The sequence below is a fragment of the Hemibagrus wyckioides genome, linkage group LG08 (assembly GCF_019097595.1).
Source record: "Hemibagrus wyckioides isolate EC202008001 linkage group LG08, SWU_Hwy_1.0, whole genome shotgun sequence".
Classification (NCBI taxonomy): Eukaryota; Metazoa; Chordata; class Actinopteri; order Siluriformes; family Bagridae; genus Hemibagrus; species Hemibagrus wyckioides.
The window spans coordinates 17,165,533-17,180,168 of record NC_080717.1 but is presented as its reverse complement, the minus strand read 5'-3'; the positions used below and the strand labels follow the sequence as shown (position 1 = coordinate 17,180,168).

At 38.9% G+C, this 14,636-nt stretch overlaps 1 protein-coding gene across 3 annotated transcripts in view; it reads left to right on the top strand.

Annotated features, from left to right (window-relative positions):
* The window catches only part of tenm2a (teneurin transmembrane protein 2a), a 275,485-nt gene that overhangs the window by 45,192 nt on the left and 215,657 nt on the right, over positions 1–14,636 (top strand). The gene's annotated exons all lie outside the window — the stretch shown is intronic.

Sequence of the window (14,636 nt, the reverse complement as noted above, 5' to 3'; positions counted from 1 at the left end):
AGAGAGAGAGAGATGATGATGCCGGTGATAGATTGACTGTTATAGCTGTTGTTATATAAGTGAACAGAAAGAGGAACTAATTTGTCTCATGGACATTCCACATCATTAAATCTAAACTATAAACTGGAAAAAAGCGCAGCATGTTGTTCATTAATAAATGAATCATTGTACTCGTTGGCAAATCACTGTGGTTTAAGGAGAATAACACACTGGAGACTGTGACTGTTACGTGAAAATAATTCACTTCAGGGTGGTAATGCTATCACACAAACCCGGTGTGTATTATTTTTGTATAACAGCATAGCCTGCTGTGTGTTATTCCTTACTTATTAGCGAGGAGAATTATATCATTTTCAAATATTACACAAAAAACCTTGCACAATAATAACACAATACAAAAATAAAGCATCCCCCCTAGTAATGAGATTTATGCGCGTAACTCATTTTCAAGCAAAATGCAATATAGAACCTTGTATAGTGAGGTCACAAATTACTGCCAACTCTCAAATTGTGAAGATTCATTACAAAAGATGTAGATGCTTTTATAATAATCACTTAGATCCTTCCTTCCTTCCTTCCTTCCTTCCTTCCTTCCTCCTCTTCATTTATTTATTTAGATATTTGTCACATTCACTTTTGATTCCTCTGCTTTAAGCTGAAGTCATGTTTGTTTTGTTCCGGACGGTTTTGATTAATTTATGTAAACTCCGATTAGTATGAATCTCACACACACACTAGAGCTAGCCTTTCTCATGAGGAAAAGGTGGAGGTAATTACCACTGGAGGACAAGATCCTCTAACCACAGGGACAACACGAGAGGGGTGAGATTACACACCTTAAGAATAATGATAAGACGACAGTGGTGTGTGGAGATACACTGGTGGTGCTCTGTGGACCTTGACATTCAATATTATTATCATTATCATTATTATGAATGTTATTAATAATAATGATAACAATAATGTTGTTTGAAGATGTACTTTTCCATGAACACACTCTGGCAGTTTCTTTTCATTGTTAAAGCCAAGGCTAAAGCACGTTTTCTCAAGAGCATTTAAAGAATGCTTTACATTCTGCACAAAAAGCAAGTTCCATCCTCGTTTTAATTCATTTTATATTCATTGTCCATGAAAGAACCAGGGTATGTATTGTATATTTGCATTTGAGGTTAAAGGAAAGTGAGCATCACATAAACAGTGAACCTGAACTTCCAACAAAAGAATCTTTTAATCTTTGCTAATTTTTTAGAGGACACTTGCTCCCTAAGTAAGCACACTCTGGAGATGCCATCAAACACTTCTGTCTACCTTTCTCTCCTCTTTCCCTTTTTAAGCTCTCTTTACATCAGTCATCTCCCTAAGACCTCAGAGATGCTTGAGGTTTTATTTCTTAAAATTGCAATTGGCCCTTTCAGACGCTTAGTTCCCAAGACGCCAGATACTGACTTTGCAAGGACATTCTGTTACACTAATAAGAATGTGGTGCGGATTCACTTGGGAGTAGGATATAAGAATAATTAGCTGAAATCCTACTTTATATTCTTCATCTGTGCTGACATTACTTAACAAGAAATGTTCTTTCTCTACTTTCTTATGAATATTGCTCGCCTGTATTGTATCCTTCACTTGAAAAGTGAAGTGGTGGTACATTGATGGAAATTTACACAAAGACAAGTAAGAGTGAGAATGAGATCAATTTAAAAAGGTAATTAGATTGAGGTTCTGAAAAATGTAATGTTTATAGGACAATATACACTATAAAGATAGATAATAGGTGCCTCCTGGTGGTCCGGCAGCAGGATCCAACGCTCTGGTTGTTGCGGCTCGGGTTCGATCCCCAGGCAGGGTGCTAACCCAGCCACTAAAGAGTTAACCTCAGTGCCGGTCCCGGATTAAATGGGAGGGTTGTGTCAGGAATGGAGGCTGCACCAAATCAAAACATGCGGACCAAATGATCCGCTGTGGCGGCGCCAAACACGGAGCAGCCGTAAGAACAAAAATAAAGATAGATAATGCCATCAGATTCTAATGTAATTGTGTTTGTGAGTGTATTTGACACGTGTGGCAGTCTGGAAAATCCTGATGTGGCTGAATTCTGGAAAATCAGTCTGCCTAAAGATATCTAGAGAGTGCTTTCCATTCTCCCCCCAACCCATATTTTTCTCCCCAATCTGGTGTTGCCAATTGGAGATCAATAACTACAATTACATGATAGCTGCCAGCCTGGGAGGGTGAAGCAAACGCCTCCAAGACATGTTAAGCTTCCACATCCTTTCAAAATGCTACACATTAACGTAAAAGAGCAGCTTAACAATGTTATCTGCCCAGGAGCTTGTGGTTGATCGCGATTGGTTTGTGGCACTCTGAGAGACTGTAATGCCATTTCTCCTGCTTAGAGGGGATGGACAATGTTGCTTTTCTGACTCTCAGCCACAGATGGCAGTGGTATAATTTCTGTGTCGGTAGGACATGTACTCTTCTGCCGCTCAGATTGTGTTTTAGGACAATTACGTACAGTGTGATAGTGAAACAGACATAAGCCTATCACTTCAGTTTGTATTCAAAATGTCCACGATGCTCCTGCAGAGAGGAGCACTTTACACGCTCTGTGCAGATAATAGCAGGCAAGGTTTTAAAATGTGTAAAAGACCTAACAAAAACATAAAGGCTGAATAGGGATCAGTGGAGTGAAGAGACGATGATGAGACTTTGTTTAACTGTGTTTAAATGCCGAGAGCGACTTTTAGCTCAGGTGATGAGACAGAGTCTGACACGGATGATGCTGATAATCAGTGATAACTCATTGTTTTTTTTGGCAGTAAAGGAGATTAAAATGTAAGCGTAGAGGTTATATGTGTAGAGCTGGACAGGATGTCCTTCTGTGGAATGAGAATCAAACATCTGAATGCGGTTTTCTTTTTAAAATTTTCTGGGTTGCCAGATAAAACACTATAACTTAAAAATGTCAGTATATAACTATAATCACAAGGGTTTTTTTTCCCAGGCTGCCAATGATATACAACATGAAAAAAAGGGAAAATGAACATGAACGTGAAAAAAACCCAACAACTTTCAGTCAATCAAAAACTGTGTGTAGGGAGATACTGTATTGGTAAAACTCAGAGAAGATTAAATATCACTGGAATATGCTGATATTGAGAGATAGATGAGAGAGATCATAGTAACAGATGTGAGTGGCGTCTGGAACAAACGGAGTGAAAATGACAGATGGTTAAGAAAGAAGAGGAGAGATCTTAGGCTTCGCATGTGCAGATAGCGATTCTGCTGATTATGCTGATATTATACACCGACACAATCTCTAGTCGTGCTTCATCTCCCAGATAACCCCATTGTCCATAAAAAAATCATAACGGCAACGGTGTTAATCATATCATCAGTCTTTGTTGGCCGTTGTTGAGCCATCAACCCCTTTACAGAATATACAGCAGGGTCTTAGATCATAAAGACAGAATGTGATGTTTCCTTTGTGTCTCACACCTGCGCCGTCCGCCTCGTATCTGAGGAACAGCACAGCATGCGCCGATACTAAAGCAGAACAGCGATGAAGGCAAGAAGCTTAGCTGCATCAGAAACATCCACTTTTATTTAAAACAAAACATTTAGTAAGGAAATTGAAGCAAGCATATATTTGCTGCCTAATGTATTATTAACATGAGTAATAACAGGTTAATATTAATAGTATTTGTGAAGAGTGAAGAGTATTTTAACATTTATTCTAAAATTAGACCATCCTATCTTTCACCACTATATAGTCTCATATACCCTATGTTTTGCCTTTGTAATGCAACAAACCTAACACGGAACATTCAATCCTCATTTTCTTTTTCAATTTACCTTCGCAGCATCGGCCTTAACTGCCTCGCTCTCTTGGCCTCGTCCTCCCCCCTTCCTGCACCTCTCCCGACATTGGATTTTCTGTCCATTCAGAATGAATTGAGGCCCTGTTTTGTTGTAACGAGCTTTGTCAATTGCCTAAATGTAAGTATGCACAATTTACGCCACAGCCTCCGCCATTTGTGGAATGCTTTGACATTATAAACAAATAAAAAAAGCACTATTGCCTGCAGGCTCTAGTGGCAAACTAATGCACTCCTGTGACTGGTGGGTGTGCAATGACCATAAAAATCCAACAGATCCCTATGTGGAGGAAAAAGGAGGCAAGAGGCATTTTTGCAACCATTTCCATCAATATGTGTTGCCCAGACTTGTTGCAGTAGTACTTTTACTGTTAGAACCACTTGTTCTAGCACTCCACCGGCGCGTTCAAAATAACTGCTGCTGACACTACAGCTGCTTTTAAAACACTTTAAATCACTAAAGCAGTTGCGAACATTGTTACCAGAGAACTTCCGATGTTGCTTTTCATCAGTAGGGACTCATGTTATGGAGTTTTGATGTGACTTTATTGGGCTTACGGGCTGCAATATTCTCTAATGTGTCACCTGGTCACTTCACTTTCCAAAAGAAGCATGCACATTTGTTTTCCACTATAGGACTAAATTACACTGATCTGGGACAATGGAGGTCCCTGTAGTGTCCACCTCCTTCTAATAGCTAGGGGTCAAATGCTTTTACACTCATGCAGTCAGGCCTCTCTCAAGGTCCTAGTCAAGGTTAAATTTCCATTGTCATCGTATCCCACTGTGCTTAGAGCTGGACAGAAAAATAGGACATCACGTGTGGTCCACAGAAATTGGCTTGTATTGCTCTTATTGTAAGCCCATGTATGCTGCATTCACGTTTTAAAACAATAAATAGTATAAAAAGCTGAACAAAATTGAACGATCCAGATGCCTAATAGAGAGAAGGCTAAATTACAGATTGCTGTTAGTGCCTGATGTTCATGTGGAACACTACGTGCTTTTTAAAAATAGCAAGAAGGTGATGACAAAGGAGGACGCCTGATAACGATTAATGAAGGCTGAAAAAATCAGCAGGGTTTTCCAGGTACGGACTTTAATCACCCCAAATGTATTTGTTCATATTGATCCCTTTTATCTTAATTTTTTGGAAAACAGAATAAGGTTTCAAAATTAAAGCCTGTAGAATACTTTGCTTGTACTTCAAGGTCAACTGTTCACGTTGAAATGTAGTGCGGTGGACATTTTTCAGATCTGGAGTGGATTGTTAAATAAAATATATAAATAAATATTTGATGTGTAGACTTTGGTAAAACAAGAAAAAAAAGAAGTGAGTATTTAATTTAAAAAAATTAATTAATGTATTAATTTCCCATTTTAGTGTGTACCAAGAAAATCCAAAAAATATATAATACATATTTTAAAAAAAATCAAATTTAAAACAGAACAAGGGCCTCTTTACCTCTTTAACGGATTTTCTTTGTTAAATTTTACATTTTCATTCTTGTATCTTAGATATTTTGTCTGTGGCTCTCTTCATTTTTAGATCTTGTTTTATTGGAGTGTGAACTAATGTGGTCTGATTTGGGGAAGGCCTGCAGTTCTTTCCCATTCTTCACATATGGATGGGGAATCGTTCTCACTTACCCTTCATTTAATCCTGATTCCGCTCCTTCCCAAAGATGCTTGTTTTAATGATACTAAATCTACCATGCTTAATTCGACCAGTGAACTATATCATTAGAGCTGGAACTGAATTTCTATTGGTGCCTGGAGCAGTCTTGGTCCAGTGGCACCTAGCAGAGAGAGAGAAAGGAAGAGAGAGAGAGAGAGAGGGAGAGAGAGAAAAAAGAGAGAGAAAGACAATAGAATTGAATGAACATATTAATGTGCAGGTCTATAGAGCATGCTCTTCAGCCTCCATGACTTGTTTTTTTTATACAGAGTGTAACTACATAAAGTAATTGACACCCATACTATGGGAAGAGTGGAGTGCCCTTCAGAAACAACGCCAACCTGCAGCATCCCCAACAACATGTTACTCTTTGCTTTTATAGAGTAATAATTAGAGCCATGTCCAAACAACAGCCTCTTGTACACCCCGGAGTGTGGACATGAATGTATTGTGTATTCAGAGGTACTCAAATTGGGCCCAGAGATACACAGGAGGCCATAAAGCATAGCTCTGCGTTTTATTATTATTATAATAATAATAATAATAATAATAATTATTATTATTATTATTATTATTATTATTATTATTATTATTATTATTATTATTATTATTATTATTTTATGACAGTGCTGAAGATTACAACCCATCACTATCAAAGTTAGCATGTTTATTATTAAGTTCTTATAGTTATTTGACTGTTTGACTGCTCACTTAAATTGCTGTAATCTAATAGCGGTAATCTAATCCTAACCCTAACCCTTCCAAAAAATAAATAAATAAATACAATAAAATAAAACCTCAAAAAAATAAAATTAGACCTCTAAATTACATAATCTTGGACCACTTTACATTATATATTTTATTTAAATAAACTTTACACATGTTAAAAATGGAATGTTAAATACTCCAAATATTGTTGTATACATTTCCATTATATCTAAACGGCTTAATTATTTTAATTAAATTATGGAATTTGTTTTATATTTAAAGCTATTTCAATGCCTTGGTATTTTTTTTTAGCAATGCATTCTTAAAAAAGATCACCTGTTGACCAAAAGCCCTGCTCCATTTCTTCCAGTGCCCCTGAGACACTTATTAATGTCTGCACGAACCAAATTAAGCAGCGGAAGACCCCGCTTTCTTTTAAAGTACTACTTTTGGGATTAATTTAATTAAAATGATTTTTTATTGGATTTCTGATTTGAGCCGAGATTCAATGACGTTACAACTTTTGCAGCTCAATGTCTGTATACTGTCCTATCTTTTCTTTTTCTTTTTTTTTATCAAGTTTGGATGATAGAGAGCCATGTCCTTTTCACCTGATGAAGGTTAGATATGAACTGACTTCCTCTTGGCACTGGTACTGACATTTTTTTGGGGGGGTTTGGCATTTAATCAGCGCATCGAGGTAACAGAACCTGATCACAGTTGTCATTTACCCCCAGGGGGAACAGGGGTTTAAATACTGTAGCAGGAGCTCTGTAGTGGTCTATGTGGCCCTGATGCTTTAACAAAAGTCAAAAAAACATCAGCTAGGAAAATTCATAACGAGCTGTCACGCGTCACCTCTGTCAGGGAGCTAATTACTCTGCATCGTCACTTTCTGTGCTAGCATTTATTGCAAATTTGAATAATTCACCTAGCAGATGGTAAGACTGTCAAGCAGTGACACTGATTTATTTATCTTTACCCTTTTCCCCCGGGTGGAAGCTATGAGCCTGTCAGTGCTGTATTGTTTTAATAATACTGCATTCCATGCTGATTCGTCTGGATTTTTTTGGTAGCACTGCTGCTACCACCTGGAGGTCGTAACACCTTCTCTTCTCCATAATCCCATCAGTGCTGTGAAAGCCCTGCACCTTTTAGACTTTTTTCAAGGTTGCGACTTGTAGGACTCGTGATCCTCTCTTGACTCCGGAACGTTCCCACCCAGCCGCAACACGTGCTCTCACGCTGAAGTCTAAAGGCGAGAAAACGCTGTTGGCTCTGTTATGTCAGGAAGAGCTCGAGCGACACTATTTTTACCCCTATTTAAAACAACAGGAAATCAATCTCCTTCCGCTTCATCCAGTTGTGTGTAATCTCTAGAGGCGTTAGAAGCCTGTTCCTATGGCTGTTCCTCTCTTAATTACTGTGTGTAGTTGCATCATGGTCCTTACACAGTGTCATTCTGTGACAGCTGGTTTCAGATCATCAGTGTGTCTGCATGGGACATATGACTGCCTCAAATCCCTTTCTTTTCGCCAGATTAGGGAGTTCATAGCTCGGGATGAATGTGGATATGGAGATTAGTCTAAAAACAGACACTTTCGCCGTCCTTCTTTGCAAGAAGTGAGAAGAGAAGAGATGAGAAAAACAACCAGGCAAAGTCAAATGAGCCTCTTCCTCCTAACTACTGAGCTGCCAGACCTAGAGAAAAAACTGAGCCAAATATATATGTTTAGTGTGGTTGAATTGAAACCTGATGAGTTTTTCCCCTCAGTGTGGTTCTTCAAGCAGCAAACAACACAATTGCATTCGGGTTCATAGCAAAAGAACTGACAAAAATCGAGCTCTACACACCCTTCAGTCACTGTTTTGCTTTTCTGTTTTGTTTTGTTTTTTAATTATGTGCAGTTTCAAAAAAAAGGATCTGTGATTCAGACTTAGCAGACAAACTAATAGTTGTGAAAGCACATCAATTTACTCACAGAGTTGTACGTGTTCTGCTCAGACCATATCACTTTAATTGGCGGCTCTGTTGTTTTATAATATGATCCAGACTGGATGTATTTGCTGGCTCTTGTAATGTCTGTTTGAACAATACATGACACAAAGCAGATTCCCTGGGGAGCTGTCAGCAGGTAGAAAGAGACAGAGAGGGGGGAAAAAGAGAACGATCCAGAAAGAGAGAGAAAGGCAGAATGAGTGAGATAGATGAAGCCTAATCACACTGTAGAGCTGCACATTGTGAGCTGGTTATGGCTTGGCACTGCTCTTTGTTTGGACTCAAAATGGCCGCCTTGTTCCAGCTGAAGGAGTGCCATGGCCAGACTCTGCCCCATCGACTGCACCTCCATATTGGGTGTGATTAATGACCCCTGCCCGGGAGAGGATTCACTCATTAAAATCTCAATCGAAGGCCACACAATGCTTCTGTGTTCTGCCTCTGCTCACCACCAATGCTGTGACACAATTTCACATTTGTTCTTGTGGTCTAAGCCAGAGGGAAGTAGGGTAATTAATATCAGATGTAAGAATGACAGCAGATGAGCACGCTGGCAAATAACCCCATCTTGTAGTCTTCTATGCTGGAAAGACACCTACCACCCTCTATTTTTCCCTCTTGAAAGGCGAGTGAGCGCTTTGTCCCAGTAGGATGCAATTAGGCATTAGTTGCCTTAGTGTTTTTTTGTGTGCAGTCTGGACAGCTAATTCCTCTTAAGATAAATCTGTGTGTCCTCCCTGCTAAAATTAATGCACAAGCCTTTACCTGTGCTTCTGATGCTAGATAACTTGCAAACAGAAAGTGCACCAAAGAAAAAGTGGAGAAAACAGCAGCAAAATATATATATATATTTTACATGTACACACACATAGTATTTTTGGTTTAATAAGAATGCAGAATTACAATGCAGTACATAAATACTATTTTATTTTATTTCTCTTTATTTTTTGGCACATTAAGGACGTTACAAGAAACAAGACACAAGTAGTAGCATTAGTTATTTTATAATGGATTATGAATTAAGAGACATTTTCGGTGTTGCATTTTTAATATACTTGGATTTGCCCAATTTCTGGCACAAACAGCAATTTTATTCAACTCAATTATTGAATACAGTATTAAAGCATAAAATTATAATAAGGTCATGTGTGGTGGCCTGGGACCTTTCAGACGGACAAATCTGGACATGTTAATAAATATTCCATCCTGCTCTGTCTACATGTATCTACTATCCCAGGAGAGTGTAGTCACAAGGCAGAGGACACCCAGGGTGTGGTACCAACACATTGCAGAGCACAATCACACACACGTACAACGAGCAGGCATAACATTATGACCACTTGCCTAATATTGTGTTGGTCCCCCTTTTGCTGCCAAAACAGCCCTGACCCGTCATGCACTGTGTATTCTGACACCTTTCTATCAGAACCAGCATTAAACTTCTACAGCAATTTGAGCAACAGTACCTTGTCTGTTGGATCAGACCAGCCTTCCCTCCCCACGTGCACCAATGAGCCTTGGCTGCCCATGACCCTGTCGCTGGTTCACGACTGTTCCTTCCTTGGACCACTTTTGATAGATACTGACCACTGCAGACCGGGAACACCCCACAAGAGCTGCAGTTTTGGAGATGCTCTGATCCAGTCGTCTAGCCATCACAATTTGTCCCTTGTCAAACCCTTACTTCTTGCCCATTTTTCTTGCTTCTAACACATCAACTTTGAGGAGAAAATGTTCACTTGCTGCCTAATATATCCCACCCACTAACAGGTGCCATGATGAGGAGATAATCAGTGTTATTCACTTCACCTCTCACTGCTCAGAATGTTATGGCTGATCTGTGTACACACACACATTGTCTACAACACACGTCTTTGGAAACCCAAAGCACAGGAAGAACATGCAAAGAAAAAGGCAGGAATCGAAGTGTTTATTTGTCACCCTATGTGAACAAAGTATATTCTTTATATCCCTATATATCCATGTCATAGTCAGTGTGTTGACTAATTGAAGAGTGCATTATGCTGTTCATTGAAAGGGATCTGCGCTGGAGCCAAAATGTGTAAACAGAAACAAAAAGTGCTGTCTTTGCCCGCTGCAAACCTACACCACAAGCCAAAATATATGTTATCATTAAAATGAGCCCAGTGCAAAGCCGTCAGCCAAAACATATCAATGTGATAATTCAGAGTGCTAACCTCAAAAGCATATCCATCACCAGTGTAACAAAATAGTTTCCCATAGCAGGCAACATGTCAGCAAGCCTGTAATTTTACAGTGCCACAAAGGACCAAAACGAAATTGTTTATTCTTAAGCTCTGCAGTTTGTGATAACAGCCTTTGTATGCTGATTGATATATTATTCAAATTCAGCTCAAATTCAGTATTAGAATTATATGGTGTATGCAGGCCCACATGCAGGGAATAAAGTGAGCTCAGACAAAACACCATTTTTTTTTTTGCTGCATGAACACACTGATGTGCTAGCAGTCATGGCTTCCGTTGTGGGTTGTTAATTTTGTCATTATTAAATTAGATGACTCAGGTAATAGGTGTTTTTGAGCTGGTGTGATTAGAGAAGTAGATGTCCAAAGGTTATTTAGTGCAGCAGACTAGAGAGCTGAGTCAGAGTGTTCGCACCAAGGCTAGGTCTGTTCCTGATTGTTTCTCATTTCAGGCTTGTTTTTGGTCAAAATGTCTGGAGAGGGATGGAACACAGGCACCACAGGTGTTTAATGCGTCTCAGCATCACTCAAGTACGAATCCTACAGCTAACTGTTTTTAATACATCTTTCATTACTAGACTTCTTGTGGTGTCACAAGCTTTTTTTTTTTTTTTTTTTGCATCTGTTGCCATTTTATTTTAACCTGATAAAGTTATTTGTTTTGTGTCTGGCTGTTAGGCAAAGTTTCTCCCTCTGAAAGCTCTGGATATTTCTCCATGCAGGATTGATGAAAGAAAATTACTGATACTGACATTAAACCTTATTCAGAAACGTTTGTGTCCCACTTGTGCTTCTGAGTGGGCGTAAAATGATGCATAAGTAGACTAACTAATATAAGCCTTGACTTGATCAACTTCAGATCATATAATTTGCATGCATTACTGCACTTTTATATATAGATTATTCATTTAGCGTCAACCTTATTAAGACCTTATTATAGAAGTTTATAGAAGGTTATAGAATCTAAAACATCCTCCTACTAGGACTAAGAATACCGTCAAAGGAAATTTGGAGAAAGCCACTTGATTTATATTAATGGCATTAATTAAAAATATTCAAACATGTAGAAACTGAGCCAACATTATCCAATAAATTAAGACAAATAAAACTAATCATTTAATTATGACAAAAGAAATGGTGGTGTAGCAAAGGAGGACGGGTCGGTCGGTCTATTATTATTAATATTATATATTGTTTAATATTTTTATTGGCATAGAAGTGAGTAAATAAACTTCCACTTCCTCTTTTCAGCCATTACCCCGACTGTTCATTTCATGTATCCAGCTGTCTGTACACTTGAACTTTTATGGATTTTTATGGGTGTTATTGCGAAATGGAAATGAGCTGTGTCAGGAACGTGCTTATGGCTGATCAACATATGCCCACAGATACCAAGTAAATAATAAAATAAATAATAAAAAGATTTCTGAAATTAGTCTAGTTCTTTGTGGCTTACATTTAAACATTTTGCAATAAGATTGATGAATGAGATTCAGTATAATCCATTTTGTGGAAAAGTTCTCATACATATCTTGTTAATATCATAAATAGTTAAACGTCTTGATCTTGTTTTGGTTTGTTTTTTTTGTTAGAAATGAAAAGATATCTATAATTTTACTTCCTGCTTGTGTGTGTGTCTAAAAGGTCAATTAATTCCATGATATTGCAAAACAGTGCTGTTTTTAACTGTTAGCAACAATAGAAATTTTAAACTGTAACATTATGACCACCTGCCTAATATTGTGTTGGTCCCCCTTTTGCTGCCAAAACAGCCCTGACCCATCATGCACTGTGTATTCGGACACCTTTCTATCAGAACCAGCATTAACTTCTTCAGCAATTTGAGCAACAGTAGCTCGTCTGTTGGATCGGATCACACAGGCCAGCCTTCGCTCCCCACATGCGTCAGTGAACCTTGGCCTCCCATGACCCTGTCACCGGTTCACCACTGTTCCTTCCTTGGACCACTTTTGATAGATACTGACCACTGCAGACCGGGAACACCCCACAAGAGCTGCAGTTTTGGAGATGCTCTGATCCAGTGGTCTAGCCATCACAATTTGTCCCTTGTCAAACTCGCTCAAATCCTTACGCTTGCCCATTTTTCCTGCTTCTAACACATCAACTTTGAGGACAAAATGTTCACTTGCTGCCTAATATATCCCACCCACTAACAGGTGCCATGATGAGGGGATCATCAGTGTTATATTTATATACATATACTGCAACAATGATACTTTTAGCTTTGGATATGTTTTAGTCTTTCAAGAGAGTCTTCATGCCAACTTTTGTGCAGTAATTTTTTTTGATTAATTTGCACTCATTTTGCAGTTATTCCATCCAGTCAGCTGTGGTGAGTGGATAATGAGCAGAGTTCTCATTCTGGGGAATTTGCATCTACTGTATCGTGTAATCCCAAAAATAATTTATATTTGCTGCCATTTGAGAATATGAGCTCTCGTGTTTCATGAAGAATTTTACTAGCAGATGTAGGATGTGGTAATGGATTATGTTTGTGTGTGTGTGTGTGTGTGTGTGTGCACATGCATTCCTCATGCCAGAAGGCAGTTACCATTAACCTTGTAGTGCTCACTTGTGTGAGAGCTCAATGATTGATCTGCTGTCCTAAATTTTTACCATCTCTCCCTCTCTCTGGCTCTCCTGTCCTGTTCTTCTGGGCTGGATCAGCAGAATGGGAAAGCATGCAGGACTGCTCCAATTCACTCCTACCCCTAGGCTCTGTCTTTTCTTCCTCTGTCTGGAGTGGATTGGAGAAGTGACCTGGTTATGCTGCAGTTTTGGTGTGTGCTGATTTGGTTCTCCTCCAAGCCATCCCACATCATCTTAGCGCCTTGTCACCACAGCTGTGCTGTTTCTCCACTCCAGAACCCTCCTACTGCACTCACAGAGACCCAGTATGTCATCACGCTCTCTTTCAACTGGAGTTTTAAAGGGCCCTCGGCTTCAACATCTCGGTGCTCCTCACTGCCCCACAGACACGGTTTATTTGTCTATTTGTCTGAAGAAACACCAATACATTCTGGAGTCCAGTGTAATCATCTGTGTTTTTTTGCCTCTTTTTATTCATTACAGAAATTATATTTGTGTTGGATAATTAGTGACCTTGTTGATGAATGCCATATTTCATTCCTTAATGGCATCTTTTACACATTAATGCCAGCAGTTAATCAATGGCCGTTGCCAGCAGATCTCAAACTGACCTTGGAGTATTCCTGTAATGTATCCTTATTAAAAGCATCATCTGCTGCATTGTGTTGACTACAATCTGCTCACTTTCTCTCTCTCTCTCTCTCTCTCTCTCTCTCTCTTGCTTTTTGCTACTGACCTAATGTACGTTTCTGCACATTATTGTTCTTTTTTGAGCAGTGATTCTCTTTATAAGGTACTGGTCTGTCTCACATAACAGCACCTTATACAGTAAGAGCCTAAACATAACATAATCAGATGCAGACTTTTTCTAATGTACCATAAAATAATATATGTATATATAATACTAATCTTTGGGAGCATCTAATAGTTTACTGTAAATTGTTTTATGTCAAATAATCTGTCTCTTAACAGCACAGCAACATTATCATAGACAACAATTGCATGCAGTATAACAGTTACATGGTTTTATTGCTTTTCAGTGGCAGTTTTGCTGGCTGAGAGATTGTGGCTTGTTTTTGGGGGGCAAAGTTCAAAAAGGTTTGATATCAAATGCTGGCCATGGAAGCAACTGCAAGCTGTCTGTTGAAAAGGGGTTTAGGACAAACGTAGCTGCTTTGAACCACCCTTACTGTATATGCGTTAGAAAGGACAACACATCCACACAGTATAAAGAATCAATATTCAGTATGGACTGCACACTCGATGTTTTAGTTTAGTTTTTCCAGTGTGGTTTGCATTCATCCATTCATATAAAGTAAGCACATTGTCCTAGTCAGGGTCATGGTGGATGACTAGGTGGTAGGAGTACACCCTAGCAGTCCATTTCAGAGCAACACATACATTACACATACACACATTCACACATTCATTCACACCTAGTGGCCACTTAGTGTAGGAAGTGTAGTAGCCGCTTATGAAAGCCACACTGACACAAGAAGAACCTGCAAAACTGCACAGGACCACGGATCTTGGATGTG